We start from the raw sequence: 23,299 nt of genomic DNA, 5'->3' as shown, positions 1-23,299 counted from the left end.
GTCCTGGAGAGCTTGCAGAGCACTGGGGAAAGGCAGGCAGAGAATTCCCTGCTAGCACCTTCTCTGTGCCTCTTCACATTGCTTCGCAGAATCGCTTTTGTGCAGAAAACACTAACACTTGTTCAGAACGAAAGAAAGCACAGAGCCCCAGATTTGCTCTTGTCCTGGAGAGCTTGCAGAGCACTGGGGAAAGGCAAGCAGAGAATTCCCTGCTAGCACCTTCTCTGTGCCTGTTCACATTGCTTCGCAGAATCGCTTTTGTGCAGAAAACACTAACACTTGTTCAGAACGAAAGAAAGCACAGAGGCCCAGATTCTATGTTGTCCTGGAGAGCTTGCAGAGCACTGGGGAAAGGCAGGCAGAGAATTCCCTGCTAGCACCTTCTCTGTGCCTGGGAAGCAGAAGTGTTCACATTGCTTCGCAGAATCGCTTTTGTGCAGAAAACAGTAACAGTTGTTCAGAACAAAAGAAAGCACAGAGCCCCAGATTTGCTGTTGTCCTGGAGAGCTTGCAGAGCACTGGGGAAAGGCAGGCAGAGAATTCCCTGCTAGCACCTTCTCTGTGCCTGGGAAGCAGAAGTGTTCACATTGCTTCGCAGAATCGATTTTGTGCAGAAAACACTAACACTTGTTCAGAACAAAAGGAAGCACAGAGCCCCAGATTTTATGTTGCCCTGGAGAGCTTGCAGAGCACTGGGGAAAGGCAGGCAGAGAATTCCCTGCTAGCACCTTCTCTGTGCCTGGGAAGCAGAAGTGTTCACATTGCTTCGCAGAATCGCTTTTGTGCAGAAAACAGTAACACTTGTTCAGAACGAAAGAAAGCACAGAGCCCCAGTTTTGCTGTTGTCCTGGAGAGCTTGCAGAGCACTGGGGAAAGGCAGGCAGAGAATTCCCTGCTAGCACCTTCTCTGTGCCTGGGAAGCAGAAGTGTTCACATTGCTTCGCAGAATCGCTTTTGTGCAGAAAACACTAACACTTGTTCAGAACGAAAGAAAGCACAGAGCCCCAGATTTGCTGTTGTCCTGGAGAGCTTGCAGAGCACTGGGGAAAGGCAGGCAGAGAATTCCCTGCTAGCACCTTCTCTGTGCCTGTTCACATTGCTTCGCAGAATCGCTTTTGTGCAGAAAACACTAACACTTGTTCAGAATGAAAGTAAGCACAGAGCCCCAGATTCTATGCTGTCCTGGAGAGCTTGCAGAGCACTGGGGAAAGGCAGGCAGAGAATTCCCTGCTAGCACCTTCTCTGTGCCTGTTCACATTGCTTCGCAGAATCGCTTTTGTGCAGAAAACAGTAACACTTGTTCAGAAGGAAAGAAAGCACAGAGTCCAAGATTCTATGCTGTTGTCCTGGAGAGCTTGCAGAGCACTGGGGAAAGGCAGGCAGAGAATTCCCTGCTAGCACCTTCTCTGTGCCTGGGCAGCAGAAGTGTTCACATTGCTTCGCAGAATCGCTTTTGTGCAGAAAACACTAACACTTGTTCAGAAGGAAAGAAAGCACAGAGCCCCAGATTTTATGTTGTCCTGGAGAGCTTGCAGAGCACTGGGGAAAGGCAGGCAGAGAATTCCCTGCTAGCACCTTCTCTGTGCCTGGGAAGTAGAAGGGTTCACATTGCTTCGCAGAATCGTTTTTGTGCAGAAAACCATAACACTTGTTCAGAAGGAAAGGAAGCACAGAGCCCCAGATTTGCTGTTGTCCTGGAGAGCTTGCAGAGCACTGGGGAAAGGCAGGCAGAGAATTCTCTGCTAGCACCTTCTCTGTGCCTGGGAAGCAGAAGTGTTCACATTGCTTCGCACAATCGCTTTTGTGCAGAAAACACTAACACTTGTTCAGAACGAAAGAAAGCACAGAGCCCCAGATTCTATGTTGTCCTGGAGAGCTTGCAGAGCACTGGGGAAAGGCAGGCAGAGAATTCCCTGCTAGCACCTTCTCTGTGCCTCTTCACATTGCTTCGCAGAATCGCTTTTGTGCAGAAAACACTAACACTTGTTCAGAACGAAAGAAAGCACAGAGCCCCAGATTTGCTGTTGTCCTGGAGAGCTTGCAGAGCACTGGGGAAAGGCAGGCAGAGAATTCCCTGCTAGCACCTTCTCTATGCCTGGGAAGCAGAAGTGTTCACATTGCTTCGCAGAATCGTTTTTGTGCAGAAAACACTAACACTTGTTCAGAACGAAAGGAAGCACAGAGCCCCAGATTTTATGTTGTCCTGGAGAGCTTGCAGAGCACTGGGGAAAGGCAGGCAGAGAATTCCCTGCTAGCACCTTCTCTGTGCCTGTTCACATTGCTTCGCAGAATCGCTTTTGTGCAGAAAACAGTAACACTTGTTCAGAACGAAAGAAAGCACAGAGCCCCAGATTTTATGTTGTCCTGGAGAGCTTGCAGAGCACTGGGGAAAGGCAGGCAGAGAATTCCCTGCTAGCACCTTCTCTGTGCCTGGGAAGCAGAAGTGTTCACATTGCTTCGCAGAATCGCTTTTGTGCAGAAAACAGTAACACTTGTTCAGAACGAAAGAAAGCACAGAGCCCCAGATTTGCTGTTGTCCTGGAGAGCTTGCAGAGCACTGGGGAAAGGCAGGCAGAGAATTCCCTGCTAGCACCTTCTCTGTGCCTGGGAAGCAGAAGTGTTCACATTGCTTCGCAGAATCGCTTTTGTGCAGAAAACACTAACACTTGTTCAGAACGAAAGAAAGCACAGAGCCCCAGATTTGCTGTTGTCCTGGAGAGCTTGCAGAGCACTGGGGAAAGGCAGGCAGAGAATTCCCTGCTAGCACCTTCTCTGTGCCTGGGAAGCAGAAGTGTTCACATTGCTTCGCACAATCGCTTTTGTGCAGAAAACACTAACACTTGTTCAGAACGAAAGAAAGCACAGAGCCCCAGATTCTATGTTGTCCTGGAGAGCTTGCAGAGCACTGGGGAAAGGCAGGCAGAGAATTCCCTGCTAGCACCTTCTCTGTGCCTCTTCACATTGCTTCGCAGAATCGCTTTTGTGCAGAAAACTCTAACACTTGTTCAGAACGAAAGAAAGCACAGAGCCCCAGATTTGCTGTTGTCCTGGAGAGCTTGCAGAGCACTGGGGAAAGGCAGGCAGAGAATTCCCTGCTAGCACCTTCTCTGTGCCTGGGAAGCAGAAGTGTTCACATTGCTTCACAGAATCGCTTTTGTGCAGAAAACAGTAACAGTTGTTCAGAACAAAAGAAAGCACAGAGCCCCAGATTTTATGTTGTCCTGGAGAGCTTGCAGAGCACTGGGGAAAGGCAGGCAGAGAATTCCCTGCTAGCACCTTCTCTATGCCTGGGAAGCAGAAGTGTTCACATTGCTTCGCAGAATCGTTTTTGTGCAGAAAACACTAACACTTGTTCAGAAGGAAAGGAAGCACAGAGCCCCAGATTTTATGTTGTCCTGGAGAGCTTGCAGAGCACTGGGGAAAGGCAGGCAGAGAATTCCCTGCTAGCACCTTCTCTGTGCCTGTTCACATTGCTTCGCAGAATCGCTTTTGTGCAGAAAACAGTAACACTTGTTCAGAACGAAAGAAAGCACAGAGCCCCAGATTTTATGTTGTCCTGGAGAGCTTGCAGAGCACTGGGGAAAGGCAGGCAGAGAATTCCCTGCTAGCACCTTCTCTGTGCCTGTTCACATTGCTTCGCAGAATCGCTTTTGTGCAGAAAACTCTAACACTTGTTCAGAAGGAAAGAAAGCACAGAGCCCCAGATTTTATGTTGTCCTGGAGAGCTTGCAGAGCACTGGGGAAAAGCAGGCAGAGAATTCCCTGCTAGCACCTTCTTTGTGCCTGGGAAGCAGAAGGGTTCACATTGCTTCGCAGAATCGCTTTTTTGCAGAAAACAGTAACACTTGTTCAGAACGAAAGGAAGCACAGAGCCCCAGATTTTATGTTGTCCTGGAGAGCTTGCAGAGCACTGGGGAAAAGCAGGCAGAGAATTCCCTGCTAGCACCTTCTCTGTGCCTGGGAAGCAGAAGGGTTCACATTGCTTCGCAGAATCGCTTTTGTGCAGAAAACAGTAACACTTGTTCAGAACGAAAGGAAGCACAGAGCCCCAGATTTTATGTTGTCCTGGAGAGCTTGCAGAGCACTGGGGAAAGGCAGGCAGAGAATTCCCTGCTAGCACCTTCTCTGTGCCTGTTCACATTGCTTCGCAGAATCGCTTTTGTGCAGAAAACACTAACACTTGTTCAGAACGAAAGAAAGCACAGAGCCCCAGATTTTATGTTGTCCTGGAGAGCTTGCAGAGCACTGGGGAAAGGCAGGCAGAGAATTCCCTGCTAGCACCTTCTCTGTGCCTGTTCACATTGCTTCGCAGAATCGCTTTTGTGCAGAAAACAGTAACACTTGTTCAGAAGGAAAGGAAGCACAGAGCCCCAGATTTTATGTTGTCCTGGAGAGCTTGCAGAGCACTGGGGAAAGGCAGGCAGAGAATTCCCTGCTAGCACCTTCTCTGTGCCTGGGAAGCAGAAGTGTTCACATTGCTTCGCAGAATCGCTTTTGTGCAGAAAACAGTAACACTTGTTCAGAACGAAAGAAAGCACAGAGCCCCAGATTTGCTGTTGTCCTGGAGAGCTTGCAGAGCACTGGGGAAAGGCAGGCAGAGAATTCCCTGCTAGCACCTTCTCTGTGCCTGGGAAGCAGAAGTGTTCACATTGCTTCGCACAATCGCTTTTGTGCAGAAAACACTAAGACTTTTCCAGAACGAAAGAAAGCACAGAGCCCCAGATTCTGTGTTGTCCTGGAGAGCTTGCAGAGCACTGGGGAAAGGCAGGCAGAGAATTCCCTGCTAGCACCTTCTCTGTGCCTCTTCACATTGCTTCGCAGAATCGCTTTTGTGCAGAAAACACTAACACTTGTTCAGAACGAAAGAAAGCACAGAGCCCCAGATTTGCTCTTGTCCTGGAGAGCTTGCAGAGCACTGGGGAAAGGCAAGCAGAGAATTCCCTGCTAGCACCTTCTCTGTGCCTGTTCACATTGCTTCGCAGAATCGCTTTTGTGCAGAAAACACTAACACTTGTTCAGAACGAAAGAAAGCACAGAGGCCCAGATTCTATGTTGTCCTGGAGAGCTTGCAGAGCACTGGGGAAAGGCAGGCAGAGAATTCCCTGCTAGCACCTTCTCTGTGCCTGGGAAGCAGAAGTGTTCACATTGCTTCGCAGAATCGCTTTTGTGCAGAAAACAGTAACAGTTGTTCAGAACAAAAGAAAGCACAGAGCCCCAGATTTGCTGTTGTCCTGGAGAGCTTGCAGAGCACTGGGGAAAGGCAGGCAGAGAATTCCCTGCTAGCACCTTCTCTGTGCCTGGGAAGCAGAAGTGTTCACATTGCTTCGCAGAATCGATTTTGTGCAGAAAACACTAACACTTGTTCAGAACAAAAGGAAGCACAGAGCCCCAGATTTTATGTTGCCCTGGAGAGCTTGCAGAGCACTGGGGAAAGGCAGGCAGAGAATTCCCTGCTAGCACCTTCTCTGTGCCTGGGAAGCAGAAGTGTTCACATTGCTTCGCAGAATCGCTTTTGTGCAGAAAACAGTAACACTTGTTCAGAACGAAAGAAAGCACAGAGCCCCAGTTTTGCTGTTGTCCTGGAGAGCTTGCAGAGCACTGGGGAAAGGCAGGCAGAGAATTCCCTGCTAGCACGTTCTCTGTGCCTGGGAAGCAGAAGTGTTCACATTGCTTCGCAGAATCGCTTTTGTGCAGAAAACACTAACACTTGTTCAGAACGAAAGAAAGCACAGAGCCCCAGATTTGCTGTTGTCCTGGAGAGCTTGCAGAGCACTGGGGAAAGGCAGGCAGAGAATTCCCTGCTAGCACCTTCTCTGTGCCTCTTCACATAGCTTCGCAGAATCGCTTTTGTGCAGAAAACAGTAACACTTGTTCAGAAGGAAAGGAAGCACAGAGCCCCAGATTTTATGTTGTCCTGGAGAGCTTGCTGAGCACTGGGGAAAGGCAGGCAGAGAATTCCCTGCTAGCACCTTCTCTGTGCCTCTTCACATTGCTTCGCAGAATCGCTTTTGTGCAGAAAACAGTAACACTTGTTCAGAAGGAAAGAAAGCACAGAGCCCCAGATTTTATGTTGTCCTGGAGAGCTTGCAGAGCACTGAGGAAAGGCAGGCAGAGAATTCCCTGCTAGCACCTTCTCTGTGCCTGGGAAGCAGAAGTGTTAACATTGCTTCGCAGAATCGCTTTTCTGCAGAAAACAGTAACACTTGTTCAGAACGAATTGAAGCACAGAGCCCCAGATTTTATGTTGTCCTGGAGAGCTTGCAGAGCACTGGGGAAAGGCAGGCAGAGAATTCCCTGCTAGCACCTTCTCTGTGCCTGGGAAGCAGAAGTGTTCACATTGCTTCGCAGAATCGCTTTTGTGCAGAAAACAGTAACACTTGTTCAGAACGAAAGATAGCACAGAGCCCCAGATTTGCTGTTGTCCTGGAGAGCTTGCAGAGCACTGGGGAAAGGCAGGCAGAGAATTCCCTGCTAGCACCTTCTCTGTGCCTGGGAAGCAGAGTGTTCACATTGCTTCGCAGAATCGCTTTTGTGCAGAAAACAGTAACACTTGTTCAGAACGAAAGAAAGCACAGAGCCCCAGATTCTATGTTGTCCTGGAGAGCTTGCAGAGCACTGGGGAAAGGCAGGCAGAGAATTCCCTGCTAGCACCTTCTCTGTGCCTCTTCACATTGCTTCGCAGAATCGCTTTTGTGCAGAAAACAGTAACACTTGTTCAGAAGGAAAGAAAGCACATAGCCCCAGATTTGCTGTTGTCCTGGAGAGCTTGCAGAGCACTGGGGAAAGGCAGGCAGAGAATTCCCTGCTAGCACCTTCTCTGTGCCTGTTCACATTGCTTCGCAGAATCGCTTTTGTGCAGAAAACACTAACACTTGTTCAGAATGAAAGTAAGCACAGAGCCCCAGATTCTATGCTGTCCTGGAGAGCTTGCAGAGCACTGGGGAAAGGCAGGCAGAGAATTCCCTGCTAGCACCTTCTCTGTGCCTGTTCACATTGCTTCGCAGAATCGCTTTTGTGCAGAAAACAGTAACACTTGTTCAGAAGGAAAGAAAGCACAGAGTCCAAGATTCTATGCTGTTGTCCTGGAGAGCTTGCAGAGCACTGGGGAAAGGCAGGCAGAGAATTCCCTGCTAGCACCTTCTCTGTGCCTGGGCAGCAGAAGTGTTCACATTGCTTCGCAGAATCGCTTTTGTGCAGAAAACACTAACACTTGTTCAGAAGGAAAGAAAGCACAGAGCCCCAGATTTTATGTTGTCCTGGAGAGCTTGCAGAGCACTGGGGAAAGGCAGGCAGAGAATTCCCTGCTAGCACCTTCTCTGTGCCTGGGAAGTAGAAGGGTTCACATTGCTTCGCAGAATCGTTTTTGTGCAGAAAACCATAACACTTGTTCAGAAGGAAAGGAAGCACAGAGCCCCAGATTTGCTGTTGTCCTGGAGAGCTTGCAGAGCACTGGGGAAAGGCAGGCAGAGAATTCTCTGCTAGCACCTTCTCTGTGCCTGGGCAGCAGAAGTGTTCACATTGCTTCGCAGAATCGCTTTTGTGCAGAAAACAGTAACACTTGTTCAGAACGAAAGAAAGCACAGAGCCCCAGATTCTATGTTGTCCTGGAGAGCTTGCAGAGCACTGGGGAAAGGCAGGCAGAGAATTCTCTGCTAGCACCTTCTCTGTGCCTGGGCAGCAGAAGTGTTCACATTGCTTCGCAGAATCGCTTTTGTGCAGAAAACACTAACACTTGTTCAGAACGAAAGAAAGCACAGAGCCCCAGATTTGCTGTTGTCCTGGAGAGCTTGCAGAGCACTGGGGAAAGGCAGGCAGAGAATTCCCTGCTAGCACCTTCTCTGTGCCTGTTCACATTGCTTCGCAGAATCGCTTTTGTGCAGAAAACAGTAACACTTGTTCAGAAGGAAAGGAAGCACAGAGCCCCAGATTTGCTGTTGTCCTGGAGAGCTTGCAGAGCACTGGGGAAAGGCAGGCAGAGAATTCCCTGCTAGCACCTTCTCTGTGCCTGGGAAGCAGAAGTGTTCACATTGCTTCGCACAATCGCTTTGTGCAGAAAACACTAACACTTGTCCAGAACGAAAGAAAGCACAGAGCCCCAGATTTTATGTTGTCCTGGAGAGCTTGCAGAGCACTGGGGAAAGGCAGGCAGAGAATTCCCTGCTAGCACCTTCTCTGTGCCTGGGAAGCAGAAGTGTTCACATTGCTTCGCAGAATCGTTTTTGTGCAGAAAACACTAACACTTGTTCAGAACGAAAGGAAGCACAGAGCCCCAGATTTTATGTTGTCCTGGAGAGCTTGCAGAGCACTGGGGAAAGGCAGGCAGAGAATTCCCTGCTAGCACCTTCTCTGTGCCTGTTCACATTGCTTCGCAGAATCGCTTTTGTGCAGAAAACAGTAACACTTGTTCAGAACGAAAGAAAGCACAGAGCCCCAGATTTTATGTTGTCCTGGAGAGCTTGCAGAGCACTGGGGAAAGGCAGGCAGAGAATTCCCTGCTAGCACCTTCTCTGTGCCTCTTCACATTGCTTCGCAGAATCGCTTTTGTGCAGAAAACACTAACACTTGTTCAGAACGAAAGAAAGCACAGAGCCCCAGATTTTATGTTGTCCTGGAGAGCTTGCAGAGCACTGGGGGAAAGGCAGGCAGAGAATTCCCTGCTAGCACCTTCTCTGTGCCTCTTCACATTGCTTCGCAGAATCGCTTTTGTGCAGAAAACAGTAACACTTGTTCAGAAGGAAAGGAAGCACAGAGCCCCAGATTTTATGTTGTCCTGGAGAGCTTGCAGAGCACTGGGGAAAGGCAGGCAGAGAATTCCCTGCTAGCACCTTCTCTGTGCCTGGGAAGCAGAAGTGTTCACATTGCTTCGCAGAATCGCTTTTGTGCAGAAAACAGTAACACTTGTTCAGAACGAAAGAAAGCACAGAGCCCCAGATTTGCTGTTGTCCTGGAGAGCTTGCAGAGCACTGGGGAAAGGCAGGCAGAGAATTCCCTGCTAGCACCTTCTCTGTGCCTGGGAAGCAGAAGTGTTCACATTGCTTCGCAGAATCGCTTTTGTGCAGAAAACACTAACACTTGTTCAGAACGAAAGAAAGCACAGAGCCCCAGATTTGCTGTTGTCCTGGAGAGCTTGCAGAGCACTGGGGAAAGGCAGGCAGAGAATTCCCTGCTAGCACCTTCTCTGTGCCTCTTCACATAGCTTCGCAGAATCGCTTTTGTGCAGAAAACAGTAACACTTGTTCAGAAGGAAAGAAAGCACAGAGCCCCAGATTTTATGTTGTCCTGGAGAGCTTGCTGAGCACTGGGGAAAGGCAGGCAGAGAATTCCCTGCTAGCACCTTCTCTGTGCCTCTTCACATTGCTTCGCAGAATCGCTTTTGTGCAGAAAACAGTAACACTTGTTCAGAAGGAAAGAAAGCACAGAGCCCCAGATTTTATGTTGTCCTGGAGAGCTTGCAGAGCACTGGGGAAAGGCAGGCAGAGAATTCCCTGCTAGCACCTTCTCTGTGCCTGGGAAGCAGAAGTGTTAACATTGCTTCGCAGAATCGCTTTTCTGCAGAAAACAGTAACACTTGTTCAGAACGAATAGAAGCACAGAGCCCCAGATTTTATGTTGTCCTGGAGAGCTTGCAGAGCACTGGGGAAAGGCAGGCAGAGAATTCCCTGCTAGCACCTTCTCTGTGCCTCTTCACATTGCTTCGCAGAATCGCTTTTGTGCAGAAAACAGTAACACTTGTTCAGAAGGAAAGAAAGCACAGAGCCCCAGATTTGCTGTTGTCCTGGAGAGCTTGCAGAGCACTGGGGAAAGGCAGGCAGAGAATTCCCTGCTAGCACCTTCTCTGTGCCTGGGAAGCAGAAGTGTTCACATTGCTTCGCAGAATCGCTTTTCTGCAGAAAACAGTAACACTTGTTCAGAACGAATTGAAGCACAGAGCCCCAGATTTTATGTTGTCCTGGAGAGCTTGCAGAGCACTGGGGAAAGGCAGGCAGAGAATTCCCTGCTAGCACCTTCTCTGTGCCTGGGAAGCAGAAGTGTTCACATTGCTTCGCAGAATCGCTTTTGTGCAGAAAACAGTAACACTTGTTCAGAACGAAAGATAGCACAGAGCCCCAGATTTGCTGTTGTCCTGGAGAGCTTGCAGAGCACTGGGGAAAGGCAGGCAGAGAATTCCCTGCTAGCACCTTCTCTGTGCCTGGGAAGCAGAGTGTTCACATTGCTTCGCAGAATCGCTTTTGTGCAGAAAACAGTAACACTTGTTCAGAACGAAAGAAAGCACAGAGCCCCAGATTCTATGTTGTCCTGGAGAGCTTGCAGAGCACTGGGGAAAGGCAGGCAGAGAATTCCCTGCTAGCACCTTCTCTGTGCCTCTTCACATTGCTTCGCAGAATCGCTTTTGTGCAGAAAACAGTAACACTTGTTCAGAACGAAAGAAAGCACAGAGCCCCAGATTTTATGTTGTCCTGGAGAGCTTGCAGAGCACTGGGGAAAGGCAGGCAGAGAATTCCCTGCTAGCACCTTCTCTGTGCCTGTTCACATTGCTTCGCAGAATCGCTTTTGTGCAGAAAACACTAACACTTGTTCAGAATGAAAGTAAGCACAGAGCCCCAGATTCTATGCTGTCCTGGAGAGCTTGCTGAGCACTGGGGAAAGGCAGGCAGAGAATTCCCTGCTAGCACCTTCTCTGTGCCTCTTCACATTGCTTCGCAGAATCGCTTTTGTGCAGAAAACAGTAACACTTGTTCAGAAGGAAAGAAAGCACAGAGCCCCAGATTCTATGCTGTTGTCCTGGAGAGCTTGCAGAGCACTGGGGAAAGGCAGGCAGAGAATTCCCTGCTAGCACCTTCTCTGTGCCTGGGCAGCAGAAGTGTTCACATTGCTTCGCAGAATCGCTTTTGTGCAGAAAACAGTAACACTTGTTCAGAACGAAAGAAAGCACAGAGCCCCAGATTTGCTGTTGTCCTGGAGAGCTTGCAGAGCACTGGGGAAAGGCAGGCAGAGAATTCCCTGCTAGCACCTTCTCTGTGCCTCTTCACATTGCTTCGCAGAATCGCTTTTGTGCAGAAAACACTAACACTTGTTCAGAACGAAAGAAAGCACAGAGCCCCAGATTTGCTGTTGTCCTGGAGAGCTTGCAGAGCACTGGGGAAAGGCAGGCAGAGAATTCCCTGCTAGCACCTTCTCTGTGCCTGGGAAGCAGAAGTGTTCACATTGCTTCACAGAATCGCTTTTGTGCAGAAAACAGTAACAGTTGTTCAGAACAAAAGAAAGCACAGAGCCCCAGATTTTATGTTGTCCTGGAGAGCTTGCAGAGCACTGGGGAAAGGCAGGCAGAGAATTCCCTGCTAGCACCTTCTCTATGCCTGGGAAGCAGAAGTGTTCACATTGCTTCGCAGAATCGTTTTTGTGCAGAAAACACTAACACTTGTTCAGAACGAAAGGAAGCACAGAGCCCCAGATTTTATGTTGTCCTGGAGAGCTTGCAGAGCACTGGGGAAAGGCAGGCAGAGAATTCCCTGCTAGCACCTTCTCTGTGCCTCTTCACATTGCTTCGCAGAATCGCTTTTGTGCAGAAAACAGTAACACTTGTTCAGAACGAAAGAAAGCACAGAGCCCCAGATTTTATGTTGTCCTGGAGAGCTTGCAGAGCACTGGGGAAAGGCAGGCAGAGAATTCCCTGCTAGCACCTTCTCTGTGCCTGTTCACATTGCTTCGCAGAATCGCTTTTGTGCAGAAAACACTAACACTTGTTCAGAACGAAAGAAAGCACAGAGCCCCAGATTTTATGTTGTCCTGGAGAGCTTGCAGAGCACTGGGGAAAGGCAGGCAGAGAATTCCCTGCTAGCACCTTCTCTGTGCCTCTTCACATTGCTTCGCAGAATCGCTTTTGTGCAGAAAACAGTAACACTTGTTCAGAAGGAAAGGAAGCACAGAGCCCCAGATTTTATGTTGTCCTGGAGAGCTTGCAGAGCACTGGGGAAAGGCAGGCAGAGAATTCCCTGCTAGCACCTTCTCCGTGCCTGGGAAGCAGAAGTGTTCACATTGCTTCGCACAATCGCTTTTGTGCAGAAAACACTAAGACTTTTCCAGAACGAAAGAAAGCACAGAGCACCAGATTCTGTGTTGTCCTGGAGAGCTTGCAGAGCACTGGGGAAAGGCAGGCAGAGAATTCCCTGCTAGCACCTTCTCTGTGCCTCTTCACATTGCTTCGCAGAATCGCTTTTGTGCAGAAAACACTAACACTTGTTCAGAACGAAAGAAAGCACAGAGCCCCAGATTTGCTCTTGTCCTGGAGAGCTTGCAGAGCACTGGGGAAAGGCAAGCAGAGAATTCCCTGCTAGCACCTTCTCTGTGCCTGTTCACATTGCTTCGCAGAATCGCTTTAGTGCAGAAAACACTAACACTTGTTCAGAACGAAAGAAAGCACAGAGGCCCAGATTCTATGTTGTCCTGGAGAGCTTGCAGAGCACTGGGGAAAGGCAGGCAGAGAATTCCCTGCTAGCACCTTCTCTGTGCCTGGGAAGCAGAAGTGTTCACATTGCTTCGCAGAATCGCTTTTGTGCAGAAAACAGTAACAGTTGTTCAGAACAAAAGAAAGCACAGAGCCCCAGATTTGCTGTTGTCCTGGAGAGCTTGCAGAGCACTGGGGAAAGGCAGGCAGAGAATTCCCTGCTAGCACCTTCTCTGTGCCTGGGAAGCAGAAGTGTTCACATTGCTTCGCAGAATCGATTTTGTGCAGAAAACACTAACACTTGTTCAGAACAAAAGGAAGCACAGAGCCCCAGATTTTATGTTGCCCTGGAGAGCTTGCAGAGCACTGGGGAAAGGCAGGCAGAGAATTCCCTGCTAGCACCTTCTCTGTGCCTGGGAAGCAGAAGTGTTCACATTGCTTCGCAGAATCGCTTTTGTGCAGAAAACACTAACACTTGTTCAGAACGAAAGAAAGCACAGAGCCCCAGTTTTGCTGTTGTCCTGGAGAGCTTGCAGAGCACTGGGGAAAGGCAGGCAGAGAATTCCCTGCTAGCACCTTCTCTGTGCCTGGGAAGCAGAAGTGTTCACATTGCTTCGCAGAATCGCTTTTGTGCAGAAAACACTAACACTTGTTCAGAACGAAAGAAAGCACAGAGCCCCAGATTTGCTGTTGTCCTGGAGAGCTTGCAGAGCACTGGGGAAAGGCAGGCAGAGAATTCCCTGCTAGCACCTTCTCTGTGCCTGGGAAGCAGAAGTGTTAACATTGCTTCGCAGAATCGCTTTTCTGCAGAAAACAGTAACACTTGTTCAGAACGAATTGAAGCACAGAGCCCCAGATTTTATGTTGTCCTGGAGAGCTTGCAGAGCACTGGGGAAAGGCAGGCAGAGAATTCCCTGCTAGCACCTTCTCTGTGCCTGGGAAGCAGAAGTGTTCACATTGCTTCGCAGAATCGCTTTTGTGCAGAAAACAGTAACACTTGTTCAGAACGAAAGAAAGCACAGAGCCCCAGATTTGCTGTTGTCCTGGAGAGCTTGCAGAGCACTGGGGAAAGGCAGGCAGAGAATTCCCTGCTAGCACCTTCTCTGTGCCTGGGAAGCAGAGTGTTCACATTGCTTCGCAGAATCGCTTTTGTGCAGAAAACAGTAACACTTGTTCAGAACGAAAGGAAGCACAGAGCCCCAGATTTTATGTTGTCCTGGAGAGCTTGCAGAGCACTGGGGAAAGGCAGGCAGAGAATTCCCTGCTAGCACCTTCTCTGTGCCTGGGAAGTAGAAGGGTTCACATTGCTTCGCAGAATCGTTTTTGTGCAGAAAACCATAACACTTGTTCAGAACAAAAGGAAGCACAGAGCCCCAGATTTGCTCTTGTCCTGGAGAGCTTGCAGAGCACTGGGGAAAGGCAGGCAGAGAATTCCCTGCTAGCACCTTCTCTGTGCCTGTTCACATTGCTTCGCAGAATCGCTTTTGTGCAGAAAACAGTAACACTTGTTCAGAACGAAAGAAAGCACAGAGCCCCAGATTCTATGCTGTTGTCCTGGAGAGCTTGCAGAGCACTGGGGAAAGGCAGGCAGAGAATTCCCTGCTAGCACCTTCTCTGTGCCTGGGCAGCAGAAGTGTTCACATTGCTTCGCAGAATCGCTTTTGTGCAGAAAACACTAACACTTGTTCAGAAGGAAAGAAAGCACAGAGCCCCAGATTTTATGTTGTCCTGGAGAGCTTGCAGAGCACTGGGGAAAGGCAGGCAGAGAATTCCCTGCTAGCACCTTCTCTGTGCCTGGGAAGTAGAAGGGTTCACATTGCTTCGCAGAATCGTTTTTGTGCAGAAAACCATAACACTTGTTCAGAATGAAAGAAAGCACAGAGCCCCAGATTTTATGTTGTCCTGGAGACCTTGCAGAGCACTGGGGAAAGGCAGGCAGAGAATTCCCTGCTAGCACGTCCTCTGTGCCTGGGAAGCAGAAGTGTTCACATTGCTTCGCACAATCGCTTTTGTGCAGAAAACACTAACACTTGTTCAGAACGAAAGAAAGCACAGAGCCCCAGATTTTATGTTGTCCTGGAGAGCTTGCAGAGCACTGGGGAAAGGCAGGCAGAGAATTCCCTGCTAGCACCTTCTCTGTGCCTGTTCACATTGCTTCGCAGAATCGCTTTTGTGCAGAAGACACTAACAATTGTTCAGAACAAAAGGAAGCACAGAGCCCCAGATTCTATGTTGTCCTGGAGAGCTTGCAGAGCACTGGGGAAAGGCAGGCAGAGAATTCCCTGCTAGCACCTTCTCTGTGCCTGTTCACATTGCTTCGCAGAATCGCTTTTGTGCAGAAAACAGTAACACTTGTTCAGAAGGAAAGAAAGCACAGAGCCCCAGATTTGCTGTTGTCCTGGAGAGCTTGCAGAGCACTGGGGAAAGGCAGGCAGAGAATTCCCTGCTAGCACCTTCTCTGTGCCTGGGAAGGAGAAGAGAGGAGGGATAGAGAGGTAGAGGGAGGAAGAGAGAGGAGGAAGAGCGAGGACGAAGAGAGAGGAGGAAGAGGGGAAGAGAGGAGGATGAGAGAGGGTGAGGAGAGAGGAGGAGGAGAGAGGAGGAAGGGAGAGGAATAGAGGAGAAGGAGAGAGCAGGAAGAGAGAGCTGAAAGAGAGGAGGAAGAGAGCTGAGGAAGAAAGAGGAAGAGAGGAGGTGTAGAGAGGAAGAGGATAGAGGAGGAGGAGAGATGAGCAAGAGAGCTGAGGAGAGTGTAAGGGAGAGGAAGAGAGAGGAAATGGAGAAAGAGAGAGGAAGAGATATGAAGAGAGATTAAGAGAGAGGAAGAGATAGGAAGAGAGGAAAAAAGAGAAGGAAGAGAAAGGAAGAGAGAAGAGGAAGAGAGATAAGAAGAGAGAGGAGGAAGAGAAAAGAGGAAGAGAGGAAGACAGATGAAGACAGAGAAAGACAGGAAGAGAGATGAAGAGAGAGGAAGAGAGAGGAAGAGAGAGAAAGAGAGAGGGAAGAGAGAGGAAGACGGGAAGAGAGAGAAAGAGTGAGGAAGGAGAGGAGAGGAAGAGGGAGGAAGGGAGATGAGAGAGTAAGAGAGGGTAAGAGAGGGGATGAGTGTGGAAGAGAGATGAAGAGAGAAGGAAGAGAGGGGAAGAGAGTGGAAGAGAGTGGGATAGGGAGCGATAAGCAGCAGCGGGAAAGCGGAGAGAGAGGAAGAGAGGAAGAGAGAGGAAGGAGAGGAGAGGAAGAGAGAGGAAGAGAGAGGTAAAGAGAGGAAGAGAGAGGAAGAGAGAGGAAGAAGAGACAGGAAGGGGAGGAATAAGAGAGGAAGATGAGAGAGGAAGCAAAGAAAGGAGGAAGACAGAAGAGGGAGAGAGAGGAGCAAGAGAGAGGAGGAAGAGAGAGGAGGAAGAGACATGAGGAAGAGAGGAAGAGAGAGGAGGAAGAGAGAGGAGGAAGAGATGTGAGGAAGAGAGAGGAGGAAGAGAGAGGAGGAAGAGAGAGGAGGAAGGGAGATGAGGAAGAAAGAGGAGGAAGAGAGAGGAGGAAAAGAGGGGCAGAATAAAAAGGAGGAAGAGAGGAAGAGAGAGGAAGAGAAGAAGAGAGGGAAGAGAGAGGAAGAAGAGAGAGGAAGAAGAGAGAGGAGGAAGAGAGTGGGAGAAGAGAGAGGAGGAAGAGAGAGGAGGAAGAGAGAGGAGGATGAGAGGAAGACAGAGGCAGAGAGAGGAAGAGAGAGGCAGTGACAGGGAGACGGCGGAAGAGAGAGGAAGAGAGAAAGAGAGAGGAAGAGAGTGGAAGAGAGAGGAAGGGAGAGGAAGAGAGAGGAAGAGAGAGGAAGAGAGAGGAAGAGAGGGGAAGAGAGAGGACGAGGAGAGAGGAGGAAGAGAGAGGAGGAAGAGAGAGGGAGAAGAGAGAGGAGGAAGCGTGAGGAGGAAGAGAGGAAGAGAGAGGCAGAGAGGCAGATAGAGGCAGTAACAGGAAGAGAGAGGAAGAGGTAGGAAGAGAGAGAAAGAGAGAGAAAGAGAGAGGAAGAGAGAGGAAGAGAGAGAAAGAGACAGGAAGAGACAGGGAATAGGGAGCGAGAAGCAGCAGGGGGAAAGGGGCGAGAGAGGAAGAGAGGAAGAGAAAGGAGGAAGAGAGAGGAGGAAGATAGAGGAGGGAGATAGAGGAGGAAGAGAGAGGAAGAACACAGAGGAGGAAGAAAGAGGAGGTAGATAAGAAGAGTGAGGAAGATAGAGGAAGTGAGAGGAAGAGAGAGGAAGATTGAAGAAGGGTGAGGAAGAGAGAGGAGGACAGAGGAAGAGAGAGGAAGAGAATGGAAGAGAGAGGAGGAAGATAGAGGAGGAAAACAGAGGAGAAGAGAGAGGAGGAAGAGAGAGGAGGAAGAGATAGGAAGAGAGGAAGACAGAGGAAGAGAGAGGCAGATAGTGGCAGTGACAGGAAGAGAGAGGAAGAGAGAGGAAGAGAGAGAAAGAGAGAGGAAGAGAGAGAAAGAAAGAGGAAGAGACAGGGGGATTGGGAGTGAGAAGCAGCAGGGGAAAAGGCGAGAGAAAGGAAGAAAGGAAGAGAAAGGAGGAAGAGAGAGGAGGAAGACAGAGGAGGAAGAGGTAGGAGGAAGAGAGACGAGGAAGAGAGAGGAAGAGATAGGAAGAAGTGAGAGTAAGAAGAGAGAGGAGGAACAAAGAGGAAAAAGAGAGGAAGAGAGAGTAATAGAGAGAAAGAGAGAGTAAGAGAGATTAAGAGAGAGTAATAAAGAGGAAGAGAGAGTAAGAGAGAGGAAGAGAGAGGAAGAGAGAGTAATAAAGAGGAAGAGAGAGGAAGAGAGAGGCAGAGAGAGGAATAGTGTGGGGCATAGGGATCGAGAAGCAGCAGGGGGAAAGGGGAGAGAGAGGAAGAGAGAGGAAGAGAGAGGCAGAGAGAGGAAGAGAGAGGAAGAAGAGAGAGGAGGAAGAGAGAGGGAGAAGAGAGAGGAGGAAGAGAGAGGAGGAAGAGATAGGAGGAAGAGAGGAAGACAGAGGCAGAGAGAGGTAGATAGAGGCAGTGACAGGAAGAGAGAGGAAGAGAGAGGAAGAGAGAGAAAGAGAGAGGAAAGACAGGGGGATAGGGAGCGAAAAGCAGCAGGGGAAAAGGGAGAGAGAGGAAGAGAGGAAGAGAAAGGAGGAAGAGAGAGGAGGAAGATCCAGGAGGAAGAGAGAGGAGGAAGAGATAGGAGGAAGAGAGGAAGAGAGAGGAGAAAGAGAGGAGGAGAATGGAGGAGAGAGGAGGAGGAGAGAGGAGGAAGAGGGAGGAGGAAGAGAGAGGAGGAATAGAGGAGAGGAAGAGAGCAAGAGAGAGCAAGAGAGAGCAAGAGAGAGGAAGAGAGAGGAAGAGAGAGGGTTATAGGGAGCAAGAAGCAGCAGGGGGAATGGTGAGAGAGATGAAGAGAGAGGAAGAGAGAGGAAGAGAGAAGGAAGAGAGAGGAAGAGAGAGGAAGACATATGAGTATAAGGAGCGAGAATCAGCAGGGGGAATGGGGAGAGAGAGAAAGAGAGAGGAAGAGGTAGCAAGGAGAGTAGAGAGAGGAAGAGAGAGGAAGAGAGAAGAAGAAGAGAGAGGAAGAAGAAAGAGGAAGAATAGAGAGGAGGAAGAGAGAGGAGGAAGAGAGGAAGACAGAGGAAGACAGAGGAAGACAGGAAGGGAGAGGAAGAGGGAAGGAAGAGAGAGGGGAATAGTGAGCAAGAAGCAGCAGGGGGAAAGTTTGAGAGAGGAAGAGAGAGGAAGAGAGATGAAGGAGAGGAGAGGAAAAGAGAGGATGAGAGAGGAAGAGAGAGGAGGAAGAGAGATAAGAAGAGAGAGGAGGAAGAGAAAGGAGGAAGAGAGGAAGACAGATGAAGACAGAGGAAGACAGGAAGAGAGAGGAAGAGAGAGGAAGAGAGAGGGAAGAGAGAGGAAGAGAGAGGAAGAGAGAGGGCTTAGTTAGCGAGAATCAGCAGGGGGAAAGGAGAGAGGAAGAGAGAGGAAGAGAGAAGAAGGAGAGGAGAGGAAGAGAGAGGAAGAGACAGGAAGGGACAGGGGATAGGGAGCGAGTAGCAGCCAGGGGAAAGTGGAGAGAGAGGAAGAGAGAGTTAGAGAGATGAAGAGAGAGGAAGAGAGAGGAAGTGAGAGGAAGAGAGAGGAAGAGAGAGGGAGAGAGAGTGGCATAGTGGTCGAGAAGCTGCAGGGGGAAACAGGAGAGAGAGTAAGAGAGAGGAAGAGAGACGAAGAGAGAGGAAGAGAAAGGAAAAGAGAGGAAGAGAGAGGGAGAGAGAGGAAGAGAGGAAGAGAGAAGAAGAAGAGAGAGGAAGAAGAGAGAGGAGGAAGAGTGAGGAGGAAGAGAGAGAAGGAAGAGAGAGGAGGAAGAGGGGAAGCCAGATGAAGAGAGAGGAAGAGTGAGGAAGAGAGAGGAAGAGAGAGGAAGACAGAGGAAGACAGAGGAAGATAGAGGAAGGAGAGGAGAGGAAGAGAGAGGAAGAGAGAGGAAGAGAGATGAAAAGAGAGGAAGAGAGAGGAAGTGAGAGGAAGAGATAGGAAGAAGAGAGAGGGAAAAGAGAAAGGAAGAAGAGAGAGGAAGAAGAGAGAGAAGGAAGAGAGAGGAGGAAGATAGAAGAGAAAGAGAAAAGAGGGTGAGAGGAGGAGGAGATGAAGAAGAGAGGGGAGGAAGAGAGAGGAGGAAGGGAGAGGAGGAAGAGAGAGGAGGAGAGAGGAGGAGAAGAAGAGAGAGGAAGAGAGAGGAAGAGAGAGGGGTATAGGGAGCGAGAAGCAGGAGGGGGAAAGGAGAGAGAGAGTCAGAGAAAAGAAGAGAGAGGAAGAGAGAGGAAGAGAAAGGAAGAGAGAGGAAGGAATCGAAGAGAGAGGAAGAGAGAGGAAAAGAGAGGGAGGTGGATAGGGAGCGAGAAGCAGCATGGGGAAAGGGAGAGAGAGGAAGAGAGAGGAAGAGAGAGGGAGAGAGAGGAAGAGAGAGGAAGAAAGAGGAAGAAAGAGGAAGAGAGAGGTAGAGAGGAGGAGGAGAGAGGAAGAGAGAGGATGAGAGAGGTGGATAGTGAGCGAAAGCAGCATGTGGAAAGGGAGAGAGAGGAAGAGAGAGAAAGAGAGAGGAAGAGAGAGGAAGAGAGAGGAAGAGAGAGGATGAGAGAGGAAGAAAGAGGATGAGAGAGGAAGAAAGAGGAAGAGAGAGGAAGAGAGGAGGAGGAGAGAGGAAGAGAGAGGATGAGAGAGGAATAAGACAGAGGAGGAAGAGAGAGGAGGAAGAGAGGAAGAGTGAGGAAGAGAGATAAAGACAGAGGAAGAGAGAGGAAGAGAGAGGAAAAGAGAACAGACAAGACGCTGAGGGGGATAGGGAGCGAGAAACAGCAGGGGGAAAGGGGAGAGAGAGGAAGAGAGAGGAAGAGAGAGGAAGGAGAGCAGAGTAAGAGAGAGGAAGAGAGAGGAAGAGAGAGGAAAACAGAGGAAGAGAGAGGAAGAAGAGGAGAGGAAGATAGAGGAATTGAGAGGAAGACAGAAGAAGAGAGAGGAAGGGAGAGGAAGAGAGAGGAACAGAGAGGAAGAGAGAAGGGGATAGGGAGGGAGAATCAGCACAGGGAAAGGGCAGAGAGAGGCAGAGAGAAAAAGAGAGAAGAAGAGAGAGGAAGAGAGAGAAAGAGAGAGGATGAAGACAGAGGTGGAAGAGAGAGAAGGAAGAGAGGAGAGGAAGAGAGAGGAGGAAGAGAAGCAGAGAGAGGAGAGAAAGGAAGAGAGAGGAGGAAGAGAGAGGAGTAAGAGTGAGGAAGAGAGAGGAAGAGAGAGGAAGAGAGAGGAGGAGAGTGGGGCATAGGGGTCGAGAAGCAGCAGGGGATAAGCGGAGAGAGAGGAAGAGAGAAGGGGAGAGAGAGGAAGAGAGAAGAAGAGAGAGGCAGAGAGAGGAAGAGAGATGCAGAGAGAGGAAGGGAGAGGAAGAGAGAGGAACAGATAGGAAGAGAGAGGAAGAGAGGGCAAGAGAGAGGAAGAGAGAGGAAGAGAGAGGAAGAAGAGAGAGGAAGAAGAGAGAGGAGGAAGAGAGAGTGTCGGAGTCACCATTAGCCGGGGTCCTTATTTCTCCGTGCGGGAAGAGAAACGACGTAACACCAATGTGATGATCACGTCGCCCATCTTTTTTATTATTATTCTATTCCTTTTCTGGTTACATTTATACTCTACTAAGTTCCGTACACGCACTCATCTATCTTCTAATAGGCTACAGGTCATCTACACGCACTGTTCACGCGCCTCTACAAGCATTTGCATTGGTTAATTGCAATTAGCACGTAAAGCCCAAAACTTGCCAAAACTCCCTTATCTCATACCCTGTTTTGCTCAGACTTTTGTGCTTTTGCTGACCACAGGTGTTTCTCACTTATCTGCTATCTTGTGTGTTTTTGCCAGCCTTATTTTGCTGGCCTTGTCTTCGTCCTTGCATTCTTCTGTCTGCACTAACTTTCTCCCAGTGCGGCCCAGACTCCTACATCTCCCCCTTTTTTTTTAAATTTTATTTGCTCAACCAAACTTTGCAGCATCCTCTGCAAACATTGGAGCAAGCAAGGAAGAATCAACATCAAAAGCAGCAATACCATCAGTACCATCAATGCTCCTTTGACCAATGTTTGTAACCAACCTCTCAGTCTGAGATCAATGAGCCAATCTGAAAAGGAGCCATGTCCCTCTGTAATATGTTTCCTGTTACGTTGCATTTTCGCTAATCGTTGGTGTATGCTCTGTGAATGGTCAGACAAATTAAAGCAACACATTCCTTCAAAATCTTCACATCTATGCCCATGTGCCAATAATAAAAATCTACAGCAGCATGATTTTGCAAAGTAGCATGCCTAACACTATCAACATTAGTAAGCAGCGAACTCAGCATTTGCAAAGTTAGATTAAATTGCTTTTCACTCCAACATGCTAATCTACGTATATATTTTTGCATTTATGGCAGCCATTCCTTGCAGAAAGAAGAAAGAAGTAGCTATAACAGTGGCTAATGAAGGTAGCCGCACCTTGTTGTTGCAGGTGTCATCAAAGGTTCGAACAGATCTGCGTGATCTTATCCTTGTGCACCTGCCAACTTCGAGGAACATTTATTCCAACACCACAGCTCCTATCCACTGCCTTATTATTTTGCCTAATACATTGCAAAGCTAAGCGTTTACAAAACTCAAAACTAATTTCTGCTAAAACTCTTTGCCCAAGATCTTCAATTAGGCTTAAAGCCCTAGAAAACTGCTGTTGTTCTCTAAAACTCTAATCTGTCCTTCTGTACTAACAGCTAATCGCTGATATACTGACCTACCTATAAAATCAGACAACCAATCTGCTTCGGTAAAAGATAATCCAGTCAGCACACAAGTGACATTTATACACACTTTCCCGATCATGCGCACGTGTGACTCTCCAACTTCCCCTGTCACACCATGCACAATGTATAAAAACCCAAGGTCGACAGTTTAGACCATGTTCCGTACTAGCTGTGTCATGTTCTTCAAGCTGTTTTATGGTGAGCAGCTGTGTTCGAATATCCGCATAAAATGACTACAGATTCGGTAAAAGACACAGAACTTCACTGTTCGCTGGATGTAGTGCCGTTAACAACGCCATCAGGACCAAGTTCAATCGATGTTGGTGTCTCTGGAGTGCTTCGGGATGCAGGGTTGGTGTCGTCATTCTTTGCGATCCATGGTTTCACCCGCTTTGCGGGGACCCATTTAGGTGGATCACTACCTGTGGAAACACAAGCATAACCTCTTCCCCAAGTTAGCAACTGCATAGGTCCCTCCCATTGCCCAGATTGAGGGGAATACAATTGCACTTGAATTTTTTGAAAAGAATAATCATGCTTGTTTGTTTGCGTATGTATTCGCGCAGGCAGTTCATCTTGCCCTGCGTGTATATTAAGCCAATTTAAAACAAATAATGTTTTTGCCAATATCTCATGAGGGGAACCCCCTGTCTCCCCCTGTTTTTTCAAAATAACAAGGTGATGTTTCAATATACGATGGGCGCGCTCAACGATTGCTTGCCCAGTAGAGTTGTGTGGTACTCCATGGAGAAGCTGAATTCCCCAATGTTGTAAAAAGGCAGTGGTGGAGGCTGCCTGATATGCAGGACCATTATCAGTTTCAATTTTCTTTGGACACCCCATAACCGCAATTGCTTGCGTCCAATGTTGACGAGCTGCTGCTGCCGAGGCAGAAGCATGAGCAGAGGCCCATATAAATGAGGAACAGGTATCCACTGACACATGTAAGTAGCGAAGACGCCCAAAAGGCGGAAATACAGTGATATCAGTTTGCCAAACTTCCCGTGGCTGTAAGCCACGAGGATTCGCACCACCGTCCTGTAGCGGTGTGAGAGTGGCACAGTCTGGGCAAGCAGCCACTATCGCCCGTGCTTGGGTCTTAGGGATGTTAAATTGCTTACGTAATGCAGTTGCAGACTGGTGAAAAAAGGCATGAGATTTATAGGCTTCTTGAACAATGTTATGCGTGTCTGCTAAAGCGGCAACCAACTGATCAGCTCGAGCGTTGCCTTCTACAAGACCTCCAGGGAGCCTAGTATGGCTCTTTATATGCATGATAAAAACCCGATGCGTGCGATGATTAACAGTATTTCGTAAGTCAACAAAAGCCTGAAAAAGGGTGGGATTGTTTACATGTCCTAACAAGGCCCTTTCGTTGTACTACACCTGCCACATATAAAGAATCAGTCACAATGTTTAAATCTTGAATGTTCCAGCGGTTAAGCACAGCAATCACCGCTTTAAGCTCCAAAATCTGTACAGATGTATCGCAAACAAAACGTTCTGATTGCCATATTCCATTCTCCTTCCAAACAAAT

This window comes from Strix uralensis, chromosome 28, assembly GCF_047716275.1.
Source record: "Strix uralensis isolate ZFMK-TIS-50842 chromosome 28, bStrUra1, whole genome shotgun sequence".
Taxonomy (NCBI): Eukaryota; Metazoa; Chordata; class Aves; order Strigiformes; family Strigidae; genus Strix; species Strix uralensis.
The sequence above is the reverse complement of the archived record's forward strand: the minus strand, read 5'-3'. Positions refer to the sequence as shown.